General features: G+C 39.9%; 1 pseudogene; it reads right to left on the minus strand.

Moving 5' to 3' along the window:
- Window positions 1–3100: 3100 nt before the first annotated feature.
- On the minus strand, window positions 3101–4043 carry LOC148107622 (glyceraldehyde-3-phosphate dehydrogenase pseudogene; annotated as a pseudogene).
- Between the last annotated feature and the right edge of the window lie 14676 nt (window positions 4044–18719).

Below are 18719 nucleotides of genomic sequence, written 5' to 3' on the forward strand. Positions count from 1 at the left end.
AAATTCATAAAATCAGAGACTAGAATGGTGGTTACCAGGGGCCGGCAGAGTTGGGGAATTGGGGAGATATTGGTCGAAGAGGATAAACTTCTGGTTATAAGATGAATAAGTTCTAAGAATCTAATTTATAGCATATTAAAATGCTGTTAGTTAGCTATTGTTAATACAATTAGTTAAAATACTGTATTGTATATTTGAAGTTTGCTAAGAAAGTAGGTCTTAAATGTTCTCACCACAAAAAAGAGATGGTAATGATGTGACAAGGTAGAGGTGTTAGCTCATAGTGTGGTGTATGTTGCATTTTGCAATAGATAAGTCTATCACCCTAAACTTAAACAATGTAGTATGTTAATTATATCTCAACCAAGCTGGAAAACGAAAAATTCTCAAAGACATTCAAGACTTGTGCATTCATTCTCATCCTCTCCAGGACTGCACGATAAGAGCTGCTCGCTGCAATTCCTGCGGATAGGCCACCACCACCACTGCCACGTGGTTGAGTCGGTGTGTAGGGTTTTCTCTCAAGCCAGCTACTTAGCACTCCATTGTAAACTCATTCATTCCATCAAGACCCGGCAGTGCAGTAGCACGTTCCTTATTCCTCTGAGTTGATAGACATGTCAGCCCTTCCAGAGTGTCAGTGAGACCTTTCACAGAGAAGAGGAATGGTATACAGCTATTACAATGTGGGAGGATTATCTATCCTTCATATTTTCATTCATTCAACCAAAATGTAGAATTTAGTATTTACCAAGTGACAGGTATTTAGTATTTACAACTTAGAGATTCTTCTCTAAGCCCTGGGGATACAGCAGTGAATATGATAGGCAAGGTCAAGAGCTACATGGAAGGTTATACAAAGAACAGGGGTGTTTGACCTAATTTTTATGTATTTGTCATACACACACTCATTACAGGGATATTTGCTAAGCACCTACTATGTCTAAGTAATATGTACCGCAAGGAGGCAAGGAAGATTCAGAAACAAATCCTATGCTTCTGAAGGAGAGGTGACACACATCATGAATACATCGGATGCATTGTTTAAAGTGGTAGGGGCCATAAGCCAGGAAAGGACAGGAGAGAGTTCAGAGAGAAAAGGTAATTTATCTGGGTTACTTCTTTTTTTTTTTTTTTTAAAGATTTTATTTATTTTTTTGATAGAGAGAGAGGCACAACCAGGGAGAGAGGGAACACAAGCAGGGGGAGTGGGAGAGGAAGAAGCAGGCTCCCAGCGGAGGAGCCTGACATGGGGCTCGATCCCAGAGAGCTGGTATCACACCCTGAGCCAAAGGCAGATGCTTACGACTGCGCCACCCAGGCGCCCCCCCATCCGGGTTACTTCTTTCTTAGTGAAGGTCTGAAATTAAGAAACACAGTAACTGTTCAATCATGGCAACTTTTAAATCTATTCTGTAATGTAGTACCATGTGGGCCTAATGTTTATTGTTATTGTTATTGGCAGTAATGACACTGTAATTCATTGTCATTGTAATTATGGACACATCACAACACCCCTCTCCCCGAAGCAGGTGTTGTAAAACTCTGGACCTCCATTTCAGGCCTTGTCAGGAGTCGGGTATGGCTGAGAACTTCCAGAAATCGAGGATGTGCCTCTTACAAGAGGCAGAGAGCAGTGCAGAGGTGAAACAAATAGGCTCTGAAACCAGACAGCAATTCAAAACCAGCCTTCAAATGCTGGCTCTCTGGCTTGCCTGCTGTGAGGCCATGGGCAAATCACTTGAACTCCCTGTGTGTGTTTCCCCATCTGTTAAATTGGGGTGATAGCAGTACTGGCTTCATAGGGTTATGTGACAATGAGATGCCTGTAAAGCATTCACAACAGTGCCCAACAGACAGTGTATACTCAATAATGCCTGCCATTCTTACTGTGCTACCTTGTACAGAGTGATCTCTTGAACGTACAACCAGCACCATGCCAGGAGGACCCTCATTATATTAATGCATTGCCTTCCTGTATTTAAATATCACTGAAAGCCATTTGGATTAATTTTGCTTTAAAAATTCTTCCTGAGTTCAGCACATGGTTTTAAGCTATTTGAATAATTTGTTTTTACTGAAAGAATTTTTATTACATTTAATGTAATATTTGATATATACAAGAGTATTTGTATGTATCATGAATGTAAACTTCAAGCGTCTGTATACTTCTTTCCTATCCCATAGCATGGCCTCTCCTTAGGGAGTGGCCACTCTCCTGAATTCTGTGTTTATCATCCCTTCGCTTTTTAAAAAACTAAAAAAAATTAAGGTATAACATAAGTAAGAGTAAAATGCACAAATCTTAAGTGCATAGCTTGACTCATTTTTACAAAGTATACAGTTATGTAACCACACCTACATCAAGATATGACATATGATTAGTACTCTAGAAGCTTACCTCATGTCCCTTCCCAGTCAATTCTCTCCTCAGTCTCACTGCAAAGTAACCACTGTTTTGACTGACATCACCATAGACTAGTTTTGGAATTATTGAGTATGTATTCTCGTGTCTGTCTTCTTTCAGTCAGCATTATCTAAGATTCATCCATGATGTTATATATGTTAGTAGTTCATTTCTTTTTCATGGTTGACTGGTATTCCATCATATGAATAAACCATACAATTTACTCATTCGTTCTACTGTGTGTGTGTGTGCGTGTGTGTGTGTGTATTTTGGCTGGGTACAGTATACTTTATTGATGGTACATGACAGGGTAGGGCTCCCCAAACCCTTCCCCTTCTTCAGGGAGTCTGGGATGGAAACTGTGTAGAGGGTTGGGAGATTCTCAGTGTGTTGGGGGATGAGTTGGAGCAGGGACTCCCCAGCAGCTGAGGGTCTTTCTCTTCCTCTTGCTCTCACTAGGGCTGGTGGTCCAGGGGGCTTACTTCTTTTTTTTTTTTTTTTTTAAAGATTTTATTTATTTATTCGACAGAGATAGAGACAGCCAGCGAGAGAGGGAACACAAGCAGGGGGAGTGGGAGAGGAAGAAGCAGGCTCATAGCAGAAGAGCCTGATATGGGGCTCGATCCCATAATGCCAGGATCACGCCCTGAGCTGAAGGCAGGCGCTTAACCGCTGTGCCACCCAGTAGGGGGCTTACTTCTTGGAGGCCATGTGAACCATAATGTTTACCACCGAGTTGCTGTAGCCAAATTCATTGTCATACCAGGAAATGAGCTTGACAAAGTGGTCATTGAGAGCAATGCCAGACCCAGCCTCGAAGGTGGAAGAGTGGGTATCACTGTTACAATTGCAGGAGACAACCTGGTTCTCAGTGTGGCCCAGGATGCCTGGTTCCCCACCTTTCTGATGTCTTCATATTTGGTAGCTCTCTCCAGGCCACAGGTCAGATCCGTAAGTGACACTTTGGGGACAGGGACACAGAAAGTCATGCTGGTGGGCTTCCCATTCACTTGGGGTGAACTTGCCTACAGCCTTGGTGGCACCAGTAGAAGCAGGGATAATGAAGCTTGGCCATCATGCCACAGCTTCCCAGAAGGACTGTCCATGGTCTTCTGGGTGGCAGTAATGGCATGGACTGTGGTCATGAGCCTCTCCATGATGCCAAATTTGTCATGGATGAGCTTGGCCAGAAAGCCAAGCAGTTGGTGGTGTAGAAGGCATTGCTGACAATCTTGAGGGAGTTGTCATACTTCTCATGGTTCATGCCCATCACAAACATGGGGGCATCAGGAGAAGGGCAGATATGATGACCTCTTGATCCCACCTTCAAGTGAGCCCTAGCCTTCTCCATGATGGTGAAGACCCCAGAGGACTCCACAACATACTCGGCACCAGCATCACCGCATTTGGTGTTGGTGGGGTCTTGCTCCTGGAAGATGGCAAATTTCTTGTTCTCAACCTTGACTGTACTACTGAATTTGCTGTGGGTGGAATCATACCAACACAGGTAGATCATGTAGTTGAGGTTAATGAAGGGGTCATTGATGGTGACAATATCCACTTTGCCAGAGTTAAAAGCAGCCCTGGTGACCAGGCACCTAACATGGTCAAATATGTTTACTTGGACTTTCACCATTGTGTCTCAGGGGATGTGGCTGGCACTGCACCAAAAGTGGCTGTCTGCCAAATGGGGAGGAGCAGAGAGCCCATTCATTCTACTGTTAATGGACATTTGTGTTGGGTATAATAGGAGTGTAATTGTTGTGTCTTAGGGTATGTACATGTTATAATAAATACTTCCAAAGAATTTTCCAAAGTGGTTGTACCAATTCACATATCCACCAGCAGTGTGTGAGAATTGTTCTTCCTCCACATCCTTGACAACACTTGATATGGTTAGTTAAAAATTTCTAAGGCATTCTGGTGGGTATAGCTCATTGTTTCTCTTTATATCTATTTTAGTTGCATCCACTAATTTTTGATGTTGTTTTTATGGCCATTCAATTAAGAGTATTTCCCAATCTCCATATGTATTGAAAATATATACTGCCATTCTGTGATTTGCCTTTTCTCTTTATTAATGGTATTTTGTAGTTGTTGGCTAGTAGCTTGATATTTTAATGTAGTTTTTTTTTTACATTGACCTATGGGTTAATTAGAAAAGTATATTCCTTAATTTCTAAACATCTAGGGATTTTCTAGTTATCTCTCTATTTTGGATCTCTTGTTCAATTTCACTGTTATCAGAGAATATACTCTGAATGATGTCAATCCTTCAAAATATACTCAAAGACCTACTTAAAATCTCCAACTATACTTGCAGATCTGTATTTTTCTCCCTTAGTTCTGTCAGTTTTTGCTTTATATATTTTGAAGCTATGTTATTATGTGTGTACAAATTTAATATTGTTATATTTTTCTGTTGAAACAACCACTTTATCATTAGGAAATGTAATGTAAGAAAACTGCCTGCCTGAAAGTTTACTTTGTCTGATCCCTGTCTAGATAGACCATTTTTCTTTTGAATAATCTCTGCTTGGTGTATCTTTTCCCATCCACCTTCTAGTTTCAGCATTTTCCAGTTATGTGTTGCTGTATAACAAAGCACCCCAAAGCAGTTGCATAAACCAACAACTTAGCAGAGCTTAGCAGAGACGCCTTATCTCTGTTTTACAATGTCTGGAATTGTGATTGAAAAGACTTAAGTGGTTGGGGGCTAGAATCATCCGGAGATTTTTTTCACGCACACATCTTGTACTTGGACCAGGCTAACTGGAGAATGAGCTCAGCTAGGACTGTTGCTAGAGTGCCTGCCCATGCCCTTTCTATGTAGCTTGGGCTTTCTTATAGCAGGTAAGGCTCAGGGTAGGCAGACTCTTACAAAGAGGCTCAGAGCAGCCAAGAGCGAGTGCTTCATCAAACAACGCATAAGTTACATAGTCTTTATGACCTACCCTTGAAAACCACAGTGTTACTGCCATACACTATTGGCTGAAGGAGTCATAAACCTGCCCAAATTGGGGAGGGGAATTAAACTCCCACCTTTAATGAGGAGAATTGAAGGATTTGTGGCATGTTTTAAGCCTGCCATGTAGCTTTCTTTCTGTATCCTTATGTTTAAGATGTATTGCTGTACAGGAATACCTCATTTCATTACTCTTTGCTTTATTGCCCTTTGCAGATATTGCATTTTTTACAGATTGAAGGTTTATGGCAACCCTGTGATGAGCAAGCCTATTAGTGACATTTTTTTTTCCAACAGCATTTGCTCACTTTGTATTTTGTGTCACATTTTGATAATACTCATAGTATTTTAAACTTTATCAGTATCATTATATTTGTTATAGTGATCTGTGATCCCTGAAAGCTCAGATGATGGTTAGCATTTTTTGCAAAGTATTTTTTAAATTAAGGTATGTACATTGTTTTTAGACAATGCTATTGTATATTTAATAGACTACAGTATAGTGTAGACATAACTTTTATATGTACTGGGAAACCCAAAAATTCATTTGACTTATTTTATTGCAATATTCACTTTGTTGTGGTGGTCTGGAACCAAACCCTCAATATCTCTGAGGTATGCCTATAACATACAGTTGGATTTTATTTTTATAAATAAAAGATATTTTATAAATAAAAGACACAATCCTTGTCTTTTAATTTGGGAATTCAGTCCATTTATATTTAGAGTAACTACTGATAGTAAGGTTTAAACCTATCGTCTTACTATTTACTTTGTATTTGTTCCACGTGTTTGTTAATTTTGTTCTCCTTTCTCTCCTTTGGATTAATCAGGCATTTAAAAAAATCAGTACATTTCCCTACTCTGTTAGATTGTTATTTGTACATTCTTATTATTTGTTAGTGATTACCCCAGAGATTGCATCATGTATCATTGTTGTGTTATAACCTATCTTAAGTGAATACTTCTATCACATCCTGGACAATGCAATAACCTTATAACATGTTAACTCCATGTACTCTCCTCTTGTCTCTTGTGCTATTGTTAATGTACATTTAATTCCCTATATACTTTGAACTTCACAGAATATTAGTATTATTGTTTTATACAGTAAATATTAACTTAGATTTATTTATAAATTTTACCAAAAGGTGCTATTCTCCCTTCTTGCATTACTGTGTTTCCACCTGGAAGTATTTATCTTCTGCCTGAAAAAATCCTTTTAGTGTTTCTTTTAATGCAGATATGCTAATGATAAATTCTCTCAGCTTTTGTTTGTCTAAAAATGTCTTTATTATGTCTTCAGATGTGAAGGGTATTTACACTGAGTGTTTTAGGTTAGCAATTACTTTCTTGCAGTACTTTAAACATTTCCTTTAACTATCTTATGGTTTCCATTTCTTCTGTTCCTTAGTTGTCAGTTTTATTTATTTTTATTTATTTATTTATTTTTAATGTGTCCCCTCCCCCTCCCCGGCTACTTTTAAGATTTTTCTCTTTGGCTTTGGTTTTTAGCAGTTTTTCTGTGATTGTCTAAATGTGGTCTTCCTTGTATTAATCTTGCTTGGGGTTTGTAGAAGTTCTTTATTCTGTGGCTTGATGTCTTTCATCATTTTTTGAAAATTCTCAGCCAGTATTTCCTTTCTTTTTTTTTAAAACATCTTATTTATTTGTTTGAGAGAGAGAGAGACAGCCAGGCGAGAGAGGGAACACAAGCAGGGGGAGTGGGAGAGAAAGAAGCAGGCTCCCAGCAGAGAAGCCTGGTGTGGGGCTCGATCCCAGAACGCCGGGATCACGCCCTGAGCCAAAGGCAGACGCTTAACAACTGGGCCACCCAGGCGCCCCTCAGCCAGTATTTCTTCGAAAATTTCTTCTATCCCATTATCTCTCTCGTCTCCATCTGGGACTCCAATGATAAATATGCTGGATATATTTACCATGTCCCTGGACTTCTTATGCTCTCCCTCTTACCCCTCATTTTTCATTCTTTTTCCTCTATGCTTTATTATCCTTTCTTTGGTTATATCTAATCTGCTTTTGAACCCATCTGTTAATTCTTAATTTCAATAATTTTATTGTTTTAGTTCTAGGATTTCCATTTGACTCTTCCCTTAACAGATTCCAGTTCTTTGGTAAAATTCTCTATCTTTTCCTTTATTTTCTTGGACATATTAATCATAGTTTTTTAAAAGTAACCATCTGATAACTCTAATTAATATGCATCACTGTTTTTTCTATTATTTGTTTTTTTCCCTCTGGATTTTGAGTCACTTGACCCTATATGTTTCTAAGATTCATCCATGTTGTTACAAGCAGCTGTAATTAATGTATTTTTACTAGTTTCTAATATTGTAGTGTGAATTGACCACAGTTTATTTCTCCCATTGTCTTGTTGATGGTCATGTGCTTAGTAGAGTAATTAAAAAAAATCACTCATTCTAAGCTTCTTGAAACCATTTAAAATAATTAATTCTGCAGTTACTTTGAGCCTGGAGAGCAAGCCAGTACAATGTGTTTGGACCACACTGGCAATGGACTATTTCAATGGTGTAAGTACTAGAATGTGCTGTGAATATGATTTTTCTATTATGGCCTTACTCTGTATCTCTAAAGTAGTCCATTAACATTTCAGAGCTGGTTGTTTGCAATTGCTTTGGCCATGTGGGTGGGTAGTTGGCTTTACAATGGGGACACAAAAACCAGGAGCTGAACTGAATCAGTTCATTCTCTATGGAGTGAAATGGAGGGAGCATGATAAGACCAGATTTATTTAGTCATTCTCTTGAAGGAGCCATGAAAGGAATTGGAATAAAAACTCAGGAAGCTGGTGCCTGTTCATGCTTCCAGTCTCATGGGAAACTGTTCCAGCTCCAAAACACATGTTCATCATCTGAAGTCCTTGAGATAATTATTCAGAGTGTCTGGATGCCCCTGGGTGTTTTGTTGGAACATGGGCATATATACTGGAAGCAGTGTGAGGAAGTGGAAAGAATGCACACTGCATTCACACTGACTTACATTTGAATCTTGGCTTTGACACCTACTAGATTTTTTAAAAAAAATCTATTTAACCTTTTCATCTTCAATTTTCTCATCTGTAAGGTAGATATGCTAGTACCTTCCTCATTGGATTCTAGTGAGGATTACATGCCAAATTGTATGAAAGATGCCCAGTATAATGCCTGGCAATATTAGATGTTCAATAAAAGATAGCTTTGTGTCACTGGCATCACTGTCGTCATCATTATTATCACCCCCACCATAATGAGGAAAGCTTTGGAAGTGAGCTTGACTCTGGGCCTCACAGGAAGTCCTAAAATCTTTGCTATTATGCTCTTCAGTGTGGCAAGTTTGTGCCCCTATATAAGTTCCTGAGTCATTGCTGTTTTCCAGGGCTTGGCCATTACATAGGACCTCTTCCTCAAAGAGAGAAGGAGAAAGGTTCTGACTAATTGGGAATGGGGTAGTCAGCTTTAAGGCAAGGCCTACGATAATGATTAGTCAAATGTCTATGGACTGACAATCAATTTGAAGAGGAAGACAGGTTACATAGCAATCTGCACCAGGGAAATCCACACATAGCAAAAGATTTTCATCAGTGCTACAGGGCTTAAAGCTGTCACTGAATTCAGCTGACTTTTAAATCCCTGACAAATGATGTACATATAGGCTAAGAAGAGAACAAGTTTAGGAACCTATCCTAGGGAGATGAACTAATGGTGTGCCATCAGCTTGGTTTTGTGCTCCAGTTGAAGTTAGAGGTCCACAGAGCAAGGTCAGTTTCTAACATAGCTCGTATTCATTTGTTGTATTGTTTATTTATGAAACCTTATTTATGAATATCTCCCATGTACCCAGAACAGTATGTTAGGTGCTGTGGGAAATATAGAAGGGTGTCTATCTATCTATCATTTACGTATCTATCTATGTACCTATCTATCATCTATTCTAATGCAAAGGAGCTTTGAGTTTGGCGAGTTCCTTTATATGGTTTATATATGTCGAGGTAGCTATAAAACACAGAATAAAGTGGTGAGGTCATAAGGTCATAAGAGATGTGCCAGTTAATTTCAGGGGAGTTCAGAAGAGGAAGAGAACACTACCTGTAGGTAGACGGTGTAAATCCTCTCGGCTATTCCTGCTGCTCCAGTCTCAAACTTCTCCATGTCACTGCTACCCTAGTAATTCTAAAACACTACTTTCAGCCTATTCAGCTTTTTCTCAAAACCCTTAAAATATTTTTCTATTTCCCACTGAACCAATTTCAAAGTTCCTTTCAGATCGTTTTATTATCTCTAGCTCTGCAGACGTAATTTCTTCCCTCTTTTTTTGGGATGGGTTTGGCAGTGTGGGGTTTGTAGATTGCTTGCCCTGTTTTTGGCCTCCTCATATATTTAGTGATTTTGGCCTGAGTGCATCTTCCCTTGGGGATGTTGTCAGTGAGAATTTTTTTCCTGTTGATGTCTTGGGTTGTGGGATAATCCTGTGCTTGCCTCTGCCTGGGGCCCATGAGTTTCTGTGCTGAGCTATAAATGAATTAGGGTTTTTACCTCAAAAGGCAAAGGACTTCCACACATGGCCTTGGAACTCTATCCTGAGTTGATAGACATTCTAATTTCTCTTTATGGCTAGCCTAAGCTTTACTGGTTCTTGGTTTCATGTAGAGAGCCCAGCTCATGCTAGTGAGGTCATGGGGCCTTTGACCTTGATTCAGCATTAAAACCTCAGCCCCCATGGCTTGTGCTTTATTGAAGCACTGGAAGCTTTATGTGGATCACATTCTAAATCTGTATCTTTAGCCCTAACTTCACCCCTGACCAAATTCCAGAACTGTAGGCTCCTATATCCAACTGCCCATTTGTCAACTCTATTTGGTTATCTTATGGCCATGTTAATCTCAGATTCAACATGGTCAAAATGGGACTATGGATTTTTTAATATATGTATATGTTAAACACATCACCATGGCATATATATGAATAAATACTTATTGAGTACCTGTTATATACAGTCACTTTAGTGGCTGTTATCTCATTTATGTCATTGTCTGTATACATTATAAGTAAATGTATGACACAACACACACACACACACATATATATATGTAGAGTATAGTTATCTTGATTAACTGCGATATGCTTTGCAACATTCTCAAGATTTACAAGACTGTGCTTTTTAGATAACAGCAGTCCTATCACTAAGTGCCTCCCTTTTCATGAGTGCACAGTTCTGCTTTACTTGCTGAGACAGGGAGCAGCTCTCAGGGCTTCCCCCCTGCTCCAGAGTTTGAAATAGTGTGGTCCACCCACTAACTATGTGCATCAGGATTGCTGGGGTTCTTGTGAAAAAACTGCTTTTTGGACTCTCCCAAGCTAAACTTTCTGGGGCTAAGGCTCAGAAAAGCATACTTTTAACAAGTTCCACTTATTCTTAAGTGCACTGTGGTTTGAGAACCACAGCCCAACTCCCTTTTCTCCTTTGGCAATTCATCCAAAATATTTCTAGAAGAGACGGTTCCAGGGAGCCCAGAAAAGAGGGAGCTGACTCATAGCCATTCCTTTCCACACTGAAGATGCCATGAAAGCCAGGGGAACCTGGTTTGGCCACATTCACTGCCCACATGCATCTTGCTGAGCTGTAGCATCGGACTCTCTACTTGAACTTTCCAGAACTACAATCACTACTTTAAAATTTTTTTCAGTGTTTTTCATCTTATTGGTCTAAACACATAAATGTCAGCAGAGGATGATGACACTTAGATATCATTATGGGGTTGACCAACTGTTCTGATTTGCCTGAGACTGAGGGGTTTTGTGGGATACACGAGTTTTAGTTGGTCATGTCTTCTAGGTCAGTTTATGAGTGGAAACTAAATGCATCAGGAAATAATAGATTTGACTAGTGTGGGATGAAATGTGTTTGGGGATTAGTCAGATTTGTGGTGCAGGATTGAACAGTTCATGACGTTGAAGAGTGGGCAGTTTCTCTCACCCTACAATAGAGGCTTTGTGTCCGCCATGTTGTATGGTGTGGGCACACTTCTTCTAAATCATGTGGTTGACATTAGTGGTGGCAGCTCAGTTGGAGTGAGGAAGTTTGTGTCATAGCTCTGAAAGGAAGCTGCCCTTTCTGACCTGATGATGGGTTGTCTGGTGCCTAGTTGTATGCTCCTAAATTGTTGTGAGAGCAAATTAAGTGAACAAATTGTTAGGGGGTAGGAGGACGTGGTGGATAACACTTCCCATTCTCTGATCAGAAGTCTGTGGTCAGATCTGGTGGCTGTTCTCTCTGCTGTCCCTTTTAGCATGCTCTCCAGTTGGGACGACTTACCATTAGGCAAGGAGATCAGTGCCTAGGGTCTACATACTTCTAAGGATTCATGAACATATTTAAATATTTTTTGAAATGACAAGAAAAAATTTTTTTGTTTGAAGAAAATGTTTTTATATATAATATTAATACATTAATTTTTATAGCAATAAAGTCATAAAATAGAATTTTAATATAAACATTTAAATATGTATTTAATATATTAATATATAATATAAAATTATTTTATTAATATATAATAGAATATGTAATATAAAATACTAATATATAATGATCAATATATTAATTTTGTAGCAATATAGTCATAAAATATAAATTTTAAATTATATAAAATAATTTATATATTATTATATATTCATATACTTATATACAATGATAAAAATATTATTATATAAAATTTATAAAATACAGTTTTAAAATATAAACACTTAAATGCACATTTTAATAGTTAACTTTTTTTTTTTAAATAGAGAAAAGGGCCCATGAAGGCCAAGCATCTAGGTTCCACAAAAGCCATAATGTGGCCTTACTCCACAGCTGTTTGCCACTGTGCCCTGGGCAGAGGAGAAAGCCTTGGGGGTGGCCAAACCCTGCAATGGGGCTGGGCTGAGGGGAGAAGCATGGAGGGCATTCCCAGACGTGGGTCTGTGGGAGACGAACAGATGAGTCTGGGGGCACAAGACATGCAAACTGTCTAGAAGATGAAGGGTCCGCAGAGGAGGAATGCTGGTGTCACAGTGGACGTTCCCTGATGCACGGTGTACCGTGGCAGGTGGTCACCGACATCCCCCGTTGTCCTCTTCCTTCAGCAGTAGCCCCCTGTGGTGCATTGGATAATATCCTCCAGAAAGGTATGTCCAAGTCCTAACTCCTGGTACCTGTGAATGCACCCTGATTTGGAAATAGTGTCTTAGCAGTATGATCTTACATTAAGATGACCGGTGTCTTTATATGGGAAAGGAAAGGAAGGTTTGGACCCTGAAACATGGAGGCCGTGTGACAGTGGTGCAGAAATTGGAGTGATGCTTGGGGCACCTGGGTGGCGCAGTCATTGAGCGTCTGCCTTCGGCTCAGGGCGTGATCCCGGCGTTCTGGGATCGAGCCCCATGTCAGGCTCCTCAGCTAGGAGCCTGTTTCTTCCTCTCCCACTCCCCCTACTTGTGTTCCCTCTCTCACTGGCTGTCTCTGTCAAATAAATAAATAAAATCTTAAAAAAAAAACAGAAATTGGAGTGATGCAGTCACAAGGCAAGAACACTAAGGCCTGTCAGCGGCCACCAGAAGCTAGGGAAGAGGGATGGGAGGGTTTCTTTCTCAGAGCCTGGATTTTGGACTTCTGGCTTCTTGAAACTTGAGAGAATAAATCTCTGTTGTTTCAATCACTCAGTTTGTGGTACTGTGGGGTGGCAGCCCTAGGAAACCAACACACCCCCCAAATTGTGCTACATGTATGGCCACTCAAAGTAAGACTACATCTCCCAGCCTGCCTTGCAGCTATGTATTGACGCTCCTTATTACTTGGTTCTAGTCATTGGAATGTGAACTCCAGTAATGTGCACAACTTTCTAGTTGTCCCTTTAAACACCAGGGGAAAAGGGTGCTTGCCTTGCTCTTTTCCCCTTTCTTCTGGCTGGAATGTACACAGAATGGAGGAGGCACAGTAGCCAGCCCAAATTACAAAATGGAAACCACATGTTGAGTCCGTGAGGGCTGTATGCTTGAAGGAGCCTGGAGTTCTGATACTGTGGTTCTGCCTTACTGTCCGGGTTATGTACACTTCGATCCTTAGGTGTGGACGAAATGAACTATCATGTGTGAGCCACCATTATTTTGGCTTTTTCTGTAGCAGCTGAATGTTTTCTCTAAGGACTACAGTTCTCTATTCCAGAGTCCTGCTTTGTTGCAGCCCCTCTCAGATGCTGATATTTGAAAAGGATTTCTGGCCTTACTGTCAATAGGACCAATGTTCTTAGTTTTTTTTTTCTTCCTTCCTGATGATGGGAATGGATTGCATTTAGTTGCTTCTTCTCCCACCCCCCAGACATAACTTCTCCATCCAATGGGACATATGTATGTGTGGGTCAGGCCAGGAGGAAGACTGTTGCCAGGATCCATCTCCTTATGGGGCTTGGATATGCAGGCTTGACCTCAGCATCAGCCACGTTCCCCAGTCACTGCCTTTCACTCAGCACATTCCTAGCCAGATTTGGGTGCTCTGACGTCCCTAATCCTGTTTCTGGTCAGAACCGGGCAGGGCAGGGGCAGCAGGTGTCCCTTTGCTTCTTCCTGTAACCAGCTCTTCTTTCCTGGGAGCAGAAATGCCCTTTACAGTGTTAATCTTGCGTGTGTCTGTTTGGGTTTCTCAGAAATGGTCCCTTTCTATTTCTGCATGGGGAATGTTCGCAAAACTTCTCGGGGTAAGACCTGCTTCGTGTGTGTATGCGTGCACGCAGGTCGGTGAGCAGTGGGTGCGATGTGGAGTGGAATGGAGAAAGAGTTACCCTTTCCTGGGTGGCTTCTTTGTGGCAATGGCACCATTTTATTCTCAGGACAATCCTGAGAGGTCGCAATGATTCTTCACATCTTACACATGCATAAGCCAGTACACACCTCGCAGGGTCAAACCTAGTTTCTACATTGGCTTTCAATGAACTTTTCCATACAAATGAATCACACCGTTTGTTATGACTGTAAAGCATAATGGGAAAGTAGAAATTCTATAAATGTTTGCCTAATCTGATTATGGAACTGGCCACTCTGGAAATACAAGCAGAAGAATTATCTTTGGGGACTTGTGTTAGTTAGGTCCTGCCTCCTTGGTCTTCCTCATCTCCTTGCACACTTAATAGTGACAGTGGCGACCACGCACCTCTGGTTGTGTTAGAGAACGTGGATTTCCAGACTCATGAAGCTGGTGAAAGTTTTTGTTTTAACCCATTGACTATGTTTATCATTTGTTTCCTCGTTTTCCAGTATGTCCATTCTTTCATTAACAGCGCTAATTTTGAAACTAACATTGTAGGCTCTTTTTATCCATAAAAATCTTATTTGCATTAGCATTCATTTCATTACACAAAAGCTTGAATTTGCACGTGGGCTAAGGGAAAAGGGAAGGTTTGTTTTTTTTTTTTGAGTAACATTAACTTCCTAGTTAAAAATTACAACTTAGAATAGCATTTGAGTGTATTGCCATCTTCCCGTTTCCCTCTAATTAAAAATATGTAATATAATTGTGATGAAACTTTGTATGTCACACACACACAAGTCTGTTTCTGTAGATGGGTTTAGCTGTGTGCTCACGTGCACACACACACACACACACACTTACACACATACACATTTGGATCCCCTCTTTTCCTCTTATTACTTTATGATGAAGACTCCTCCCTTCTTTCTTCTTCAGGTTGCAAATTGGCAGTAGGAGAATGAGGAGAAGCACTGTCCCTCTCCCTGGGGCTGACTTCACTTTGCACCAGCGTTCTGATGTCCCAAGGGGAGCTTGAGAAATAGCACCTGGGAATTTCTCAGGGCAATGTTGCCCTTCATGTTCCCCCTGTACGGAGAGGAACTCTGGCCCCACCGTATGTCTCCTTGACGTCTCATGACATGGCAGCCCCCAAAGCCTGCCTTTCTTCCTTCTGGGAGTCATTAGGTCCTAGAGTGGACAATTCAATCTTTTTCATTTTGCCTCCCTCACCCTTGCAACCCCTCCCTGCTCACTTTCTGAATTTGAGAACAAAGCTCTTTGGGAAATACAGTATGTGTTGGGAAAGAATAACTGACACTACTTAAAAAAAACCAGATTTATTGAGGCACAATTTACACGCCATAAAAGTCATCCATTTTAAGTGTACAGTTGACTGAGTTCAGTAAACTTACACAGTTGTACGACCATCCCTATGCTCAGTTTTAGAACATTTTCATCCCCTTCAAAGTCTCCTGGTGCCCATTTAAAGTCAGCCTCCACAACCACCTGTGGTTCCAATCAACCACTGATCTACTTTGTTTCTACTGATTTTCCGTCATTAGAAATATCATGTAAATGGGATCATATAACATTCTTTAATCCGGCTTCTTTAATTTAGCCTAATATTTTTTTTGAGATTCACCCATTTTGTTTCAGGTAACAGTAGTTTGTTCCTTTTTATTGCTGAATGAAACTATTCCATTGTGCAGCCATACCACATTGTGTTTATCCATTCGTTTGTTGATGGACGGTTGGCTTTCTTCTGCCTTCAGTGAATAATCCTGGTTATAGCATTAATGGCTATAGTGAATAATGCTGCTACGAACATGGTGTACAAATTCTATTCGGGTCCCTGCTTTCACTTGCTTTGGGTCTATACCTCAAAGTGGAATCGCTGGATCCCATTGTAATTACATGTTTAGTTTTTTTGAGGAATTGCCATACCATTTTCTAAGCAGTGCACCATTTTACTTTCCCACCAGCAATGCACAGAGGTTCTGATTTCCTTCTGTCCATGCCAACATTTGCTATTTTCTGTTTTTTAGAAAACCTGTATCTTATAATAGCCATCAAATGGGTATAGAGTGGTATCTCATTGTGTTTGATTTGCTGATTAGTGACGTTGGGCATCTCTTCATGTGCTTATTGACCGTTCGTAGATCTTTGGAGAAATGTCTGTTCAAGTCCTTTGCCCAGTTTTGAATTGGGTTTGTTGTTGTGTTGTAGGAGCTCTTTACATATATTCTGAATATCCATCTCTTATCAAATATATGGTTTGCTAATATTTTCTCCCATTCTGTAGGTTCTCTTTTCACTCTGTTGATAGTGTCTATTGATGCACAAAGGTTTTAATTCTGAATGAATTAAGCTTATCTATTTTTTCTTTTGTTGCCTGTGTTTTTGGTGCCATAGCCAAGGAAACATTGCCAGATCCAATGCCATGAAGATTTCCCTGTATGTGTTCTTCTAAAAGACTTATAGATTTAGCTCTTTTGTTTAGGTTGTTGATCTGTTCTGAGTTAATTTTTGTATAGGGCATAAGATAAGTGTCTAACTTCATTAATTTGCGTGTGGATATCCAGTTTTCCCAACAACATTTGTTGGACTGTTGGATGGTTTTGGCATCTTTGTCAAAAATCATTGACCATATATGCTAGGGTTTATTTCTGGGCTCTGCATTCTGTCCTTTTGGTCTTTATGTCTGTCTTTATGTTGGTGCCACACTGTTTTGATTGCCATAGCTTTGTAGTATGTGCTGAAATCAGAACGTGTGAGACCTCCTCCAACATTGTTCTTTTTCAAAATTGTTTTGGTATTCGGGGTCCCCTGAGATGCCATGTGAATTTTAGCATAGATTTGTCTATTTCTGCAAAACATTGTTGGGATTTTGATAGAGATTGTGCTGAATTTTGTAAGAATGCTTTGAGCAATATCGTCATCTTACCATTATTATGTCTTCTAGTCCATGAACAGGGATGTCTTTCCTTTTTTGTGCCTTCTTCTTTTTTTTTTTTATTTAAAAAAACATATTTTTTGAGTAATCTCTATATCAACGTGGGGCTTGAACTCACAACCCTGAGATCAAGAGTGGCATGCTGTACTGTCTGAGCCAGCCAGGCGCCCCTGTATCTTCCTAATTTCTTTTAGGAATGTTTTATAGCTTTTAGTATACAAGTCCTTTGCCTCCTTGGTTAAATTTATTCCTAAGTACTTTACTTTTCTTAATGTTATTATAAATAAAATTGTTTTCTTAGTTTCTTGTTTGGATTGTTCATTGGTAGTGTATGGAGGTGCAACTGATTTTTTTGTTCCCCTTGTAAATTTTTAAGACCTTGATCCACTGTCATTTGATGCCTAAAATTTCTTTTGAGAAGTTTGACCCATTCTGATTCCCATTTCTTCATATGCACTAGCTTCCTTCACTTCCCACCTTGACACATGGAATTTTTATGGATTATCTCTTTATCTTGGATGTCCTGAAATTTCACAATGATGTTCTTTGGTGTGGATCTCCCCGCCCCATTCACTATGCTAGTCACTCCGAGTATCCTCATGTGCTTTGGTTCTGGGAAATTTTATTTAATTTTTCCACCAATAATTTTCTTCCTATGAATGTTCTCTTCTATCTTTATTAAATTCTTATTATTTGGATTTTCACCCTTCGGGGGTTTACACCAGATTTTCATCTGTTTTCTATCTCTATTTTCTACTCTACAGTCATTCAGTTTTAATTTATAGGAGATTTCCTTAACTTTTAATTTTAGACCTTTTGAATAATGTTATTTTGGTTCTCAATTTTAATTTCTAAGACTTCTTTCTTATTTTCAAGTTGGGCCTTTTGCTTTATGGTTGAAAAAATCATCTTCTCTCTTGAGGATATTATTGTTTGGTCTACTTTTCTTCGAAACTCTTTTTCTCATGTTTGTGTTTGATTGTATCTTCTATGAGAAGGATTTCCTTAAGGGTCTGATGATCCTTGGCTCTCTGTTCACTTAAGTGGAGGCTATTTGTGCAGAGGGGGAGGGGCTCCCTGGAGGAGGATGCAGATCAAGTTGCAATGACCCTTTGCACCACATCCCTCCGGTGTCGGTGTCAGTATGTGGGAGGTCTTTTTTTCCCTACTACAGAAGTGTCATCCAGTTTCCTGCTTCAGAGTTCTGTTGGTGTGTGTCAGGGGGTACTTGGCTGCTTACCTTCTAGACACAGGGCAGGAAAGGGTGGAGGGTCTTATGCCTCACCATGTAAAGAGTAGACCTTCACTGAATTCCCCTATTTTTATGCTGTCCCTAGCTCCTGTCCTTTGATGAACCCATCTGCCTGAATTCAGATCTCTTTGGTTAAATTTTTTTTTTTCCAGAAAAAAGACTCCCAGTTTTCTTGGGTAGTAGGGAAGCTAGTTGCTTGACCACTTGTGCTGGCGACGACTCCTGGGAAGTCCATTTGCTCCTAATATAGACTTCCAGTTAATTGTTTCTCTTCTTTCCACCTTGGTTCTCATATCCACAGGTTTGTTGGGTGGAAGTTTGCCTCTGCCACATCATTTAGAACATC

The sequence above is a fragment of the Ursus americanus genome, chromosome 27 (assembly GCF_024610735.1).
Source record: "Ursus americanus isolate L20-20 chromosome 27, mUrsAme1.1.p, whole genome shotgun sequence".
Lineage (NCBI taxonomy): Eukaryota > Metazoa > Chordata > Mammalia > Carnivora > Ursidae > Ursus > Ursus americanus.